The following is a 5282-nucleotide window of genomic DNA, read 5'->3' on the forward strand; positions in this document are numbered from 1 at the left end:
GGGGGGGGGGGGGGGGAGGGAGGAGGGAGGGAGGTTTCGGTAATGGGCCACAATAACCAACTACATTGTATACCGACAAAATAAAATTAAAGAAAAATAAATAAATAAATAAATAAAAAGAAAACTATGTTAATTCATTGTGCATAGTGGAAATATATACAATAACTATTTAAAATTTATACTTAGCCAGTTGAATAAAGTCATCTCTCCACCATCGCACACATCCTCTCCTGTCATCTCAGTGACTCTCTACCAAGGTTATTGTGGTCCCCGCCCCCCCCCAGACATTTGGTAATGTCTTCAGATATTTTTCAATGGGATCATTTGGGATGGGGGGAGTGTGGTACTGGTAAGAGGTCAGTGATGCCATTCAACATCTGGAGCACAGGACAGCCCCCAACAACAAAGAATGATCCACACCCCCCATGTCAATATGGTACAGTGGAAAATCCCTGCAACACCCAGACGTTGATGGGCACCTGTCTTTCCAGGAGGGGAATGAGGTGGAAGAGGTTTGAGGAAGACCATCTGCTGCCTCACTTAATGTTCCATGTTTACAACAGAGCACACCCGTGCAAGCAGGTCAGCTACGGTTACTCAGCAATTCTAATTTGGGACAGAATATTCCAGAATGTGAGGCTACTGAACTGCTTGCAAACATTAATACGCAACTTCCAGAAACTTAAGAGTCACAGAAATAATCTGCAGTCTGTGGACCAACCTTAGTAAAAAGACAATGGCTAACAAGAACAATAAAGAAGATGTTCCAAAATATTTCAACCTGGATATCTCATTTCTCTTGGCCAGTTTCTGTATGAGATCATTTTGACATTTTAAAATTGGTCCAAAGGGGCCAGCCCATGGCTCACTTGGGAGAGTGCAGTGCTGGTAACACCAAGGCTACGGGTTTGGATCCCTATGTAGGGATGGCCAGTTAGCTCACTTGAGAGAGCGTCGTGCTGATGACACCAAGTCAAGAGTTAAGATCCCCTTAAGGGTCATCTTTAAAAAAAAATGGTCAAGAAAGAACTTTCCACATTTACTTTAATAGATCAGTAGAGAAACAGTCATTCTCACATATAATCTTAAATCATATAAACCCACACTGGAATGCCAATGACCCATAGCCACAAATGCTTAACACATGTGATTGTTATAAAACAAACAAGCCTTTCTGCTCTCTTTGAGGTAGAAGTGTACTCGGTACTGGGTTTTGTTAAGTGCAGGTATGGAGGCTGCAGGGCCTCACTAGAATGGACCTCTGAAGCTGGAACCTTCTCCATAGTGATTTGCATGGAGACACTTGAAGAATGACCCTCAGGCTATTCATCACCAACATCCTTAGCTTGAATTCTATCGGTTCCCAAATAACTTGCAGGAATGAATACCCTAGAGGGAGGAAGGCAGAGGAGGAAAGCTGTAAACAATAGAGATTTGAGATGCTGAGGAGGAGGAATCCTCTAGGTAGGATAACAACATTCAGAGCAGCAGTACACACCCTGAGGGGTGGGGAGGGCCAGGGTTTATTCACTTTTTCCCCAAACCCATTGGTCCCTCACAGCAACATTTACTTTTTGTCACATCCACTGCCTGCCCCTGGACCTGCAGACTTCGCTTCTCCATGTCCTGCCCTTCTCCAGCCTGTGCTGATGCTCTTGCTTCCCTGGAGCACCCGCCCTCCATCTGGACTTTGGTCACTCCTGCCCCAACTTCAGGTGACTGAGTCCAGCATGATCCCTTGAAGCCTCCCTGAGCACCTGCTCACCGGGTTGTCCCAGAACCCTCTTCTTGGCCCAGCACTTGCGGCAGCTGGAGGAAGCACCTGACCAGGAATGTCCTTTACTACTTCATCCTCCCCAGCACCTACGCCCCACAGTGGTGGGGACTGTGTCTGTCTCCATCACAGCTGTGTCTCTCAGGACCTGATTCCCCACAGGTGTTAGAGAAGTACTAGCTGAAAGACCTGAGGAGGCTTCCTTGGTGACAGAGATTTTAACATCAAGAACTGAGAACATGACATGACAGTCAGCATGACATGACAGTACTGAGAGGCCTTCCCTTTCTCAAATGCCACCCCCCCAATTGTAGGGCTGTTTATACTTTCAAAACTTTTAAATGCTTGTCCTTTAAAAGGAGGGTCTCATATCCCTACCTGTAAGATCTTAAGGACCCCCAAAGTCCTGCCTGATCTATAAGAGGGACACAGCCGAACATGAACCTGACCTAGCCTCACAGGGACGGGAGCTCTGTCAGTTAGCTTTTCCATCCCAACATCTACTGCATTTCCTCTGCTGCAAGCACTGCATCAGGTGCTGTGATGCAAAAGTGAACAAGGCCTGAGCTCTACTTTCCAGGGGTGTAATTTTCTCCTCCTATGAGTCTCTTGAAATGCACATAGTATGGAAAGGGAAAGCCACAGCAAACCAGGTCACAGCAGGGTGTTTGTGCCACCTAAGATTCTGCCTTGTCTTGCCAAAAAGAGGGTTCTTAGTGATATAACCACAGGGGGTGGAGGTGTCAAACAGCAGAAAAAGAGAAGTTTGGGGGCATTAAAGACACATTTCACCCACAGACCTGAACTTTATTTCTTCACATCATCTTTCCAAGAAGAGTGTAAGAAACAAAACCCACGTGATCCCCAGTGATGCTAAGGAGGCCAACATTGTGATTTCACCCATCTCTCTTCATGCATGTCCCTGCTACTAGTTGGCTGTGAACTAGCTCTTCTCTCTGTACTGTTGTCCTTGACCCTGCTGCGCCTGAGCTACAGGGGAGACGTTGGGGGCTTAAAGACACATTTCACCCACAGACCTGAACTTTATTTCTTCACATCATCTTTCCAAGAAGAGTGTAAGAAACAAAACCCAAGTGATCCCCAGCGATGCTAAGCAAGAGGCCAACATTATGATTTCACCCATCTCTCTTCATGCATGTCCCTGCTACTAGTTGGCTGTGAACTAGCTCTTCTCTCTGTACTGCTGTCTTTGACCCTGCTGCACCTGAGCTACAGGGGAGACGGCTACACCTAAGTGAAAAGCAAGAAAATCACCTCTATGTGTATCACAGAATGCAGCACAGCAGGACTGGAAGCCAGTCATTTGGCTGAGTGCCTTGCACTTTGTGCGTGCATCACTTTGGGAATGTTACACACTTGTACTGGGTTAGAAATCTTGATTCTCCTTTGATCTTAGAATAGGATCTTTAGGTAAATACATGAATGGAGCTAAAAGGCTCTCGAGTGGAGGACAAAAGTCCACAGATAGCTTGGCTGTGTACAAATTTCCCCTCCAATTAGTGACACCAGTCATACTGGAGTAGGAACCACCCTAATGACCTCATTTTAATTTGATTACCTCTGTAAAGACCCAATCTCCATATAAGGTCACATTCTGAGATACTTACTGGGGCTTAAGATTTGAGTATATGAATGTGTGTGTGGGGGGGTTGTGGATAATTCAGTTATAACAACCAGTCACACCTAAAGTATGTCTGCATCGCCCAAAAGGTGTTGGAAATCCTCAAGTCAAAGATAAAATAACTTTTATTCAGCTTTATATGTGTGTGTTTGTATAAACACGTTTTTTAGAGGGAGTATGTACGTCAAAATGTCTGAGCAGATGAGAAATCACCTTGTTTAAGCCATGTAAAAGTCTGGCTCAGGATTTAAAAGAGACTACAAATGAACTTTCAGTACATTACATCGATAGTACCTGGAACCAGATAATAGTACCTGGTTTTTAAATACAGTTGTCTCTCCATATCCATCTGCTATTTGTTCCAGGACCTCCCGTGGATACCAAAGTCTGTGGATGCTCAAATCCCTGATATAAAATGTTATTTTTTCATACAACCTATGCACATCCTCCCATATACTTTCAATCATCTCTAGATTACTTATAATACCTAATATAATGTAAATGCTATGTGGTTGTTATGCTGTATTGTTTAGGGAATGATGACAGAAAATAAAAGTCTGTAAAAGTTGTCGGGTTGAGGCAATAGCTACGTCAATTGTATGCCTAGGGCAATTCATACCTAAACCCAAAATTTTCATTATTTTAGTTACACTAAGTTTTCCATCTGTATTGTCCAGCCTATGGCCCAGAGACCCTTCAAACTCATTGTACAGACTGGTCACCAGACCCCTCACACTCAGGTCCATGCTAGGTAATTGGGAAAGATCCTGGGAGCCACTGGCAGATTACACGAGCTCAGTCCTCAGCAGCAGCAGCAGCAGCAGCAGCTTACAGCGGATCCAGCGGCAGTGGCCTCTGGACAGACACTGGCAGCAACAGCAGTAGTAGCGGCCTCCCTGTGGCCCCCCTGGGGACATTGGTGGGGGGTCGTAGACCAGAGTCACTCATCCTATCTACTTAAGTCATAATCCAGGACACCTGGATGCACATGCACAATTACATTAGACAATAACCAAGGAACACCTGGGCACATGTGCCTATTTACATCAAATACTCTGCAAGATTCTGAACATCTGAGGGGTCCTGACCATTCTCTTATATTTTCCCAACACATGTTCAGTAGAGATGCAATTATTCTTTTCAAATATTTTCAATCTGCAGTTGGTTAAATCCACAGATACAGAATCCATGGATACAGAAAACCAACTGTACCTTCATTACCTGAATTCACCCAGCAGGTTTAAAGAGCAATAGACTATGGGTCATCTGAATTTAGAATCTGATTCTGCTTTTTTTCCCCCTCTTAACTTGTTATTAGGGAAAACTTTAAACTTATACGAATGTAGTGAGAATAATAAATCACCTGTATATCCAACACAAGAGTACTTCAAAAAGTTTGTGAAAAAATGAGATGATACAAATCTTTCCATGGACTTTTTCAAGACCCCTCATACTCCCTTGGAACCATTATCAATTTGTGGTGGGATGCCATCATTCAATATCTATGTAGGCATTGGATTTTACTAACACGTTCTTTATCTGCTGAGTCTGTCCAGAACCCCTGGCATAGTCAGAGGAAGAAGATCAACAATGCACACCCGAGGGAGTCCCAGCTGGCTGCGCCTCGGTCTCTGGAACTGCACCCCTCATCCTGCAAAGTCCCTGGACACGTGTTCTACACTTCAATGGACAGAATCCTAGAAGAGTGTCTGGTGACGCTCGCAGTGGAAGAGAAGGGCTAAAGTGAGTAAGGGACTATTCCCCGCCGCCACCTACCACCCCCCTTCCTCAGAGAAGCTCCGCCGGGACCCCGGCCATCCTCACGGGGCCAAGGGCCCTCTGCCAGGCCACGACCCCCTGCTGCCC

At 45.1% G+C, this 5282-nt stretch overlaps 1 long non-coding RNA gene across 1 annotated transcript in view; it reads right to left on the reverse strand.

Moving 5' to 3' along the window:
• Positions 1-5282, reverse strand: part of LOC103600276 — an 8390-nt gene that overhangs the window by 2587 nt on the left and 521 nt on the right. The window lies entirely within an intron of this gene.

This window comes from Galeopterus variegatus, unplaced genomic scaffold (genome assembly GCF_000696425.1).
Source record: "Galeopterus variegatus unplaced genomic scaffold, G_variegatus-3.0.2 Scaffold3289, whole genome shotgun sequence".
In the NCBI taxonomy this organism is placed as follows: Eukaryota; Metazoa; Chordata; class Mammalia; order Dermoptera; family Cynocephalidae; genus Galeopterus; species Galeopterus variegatus.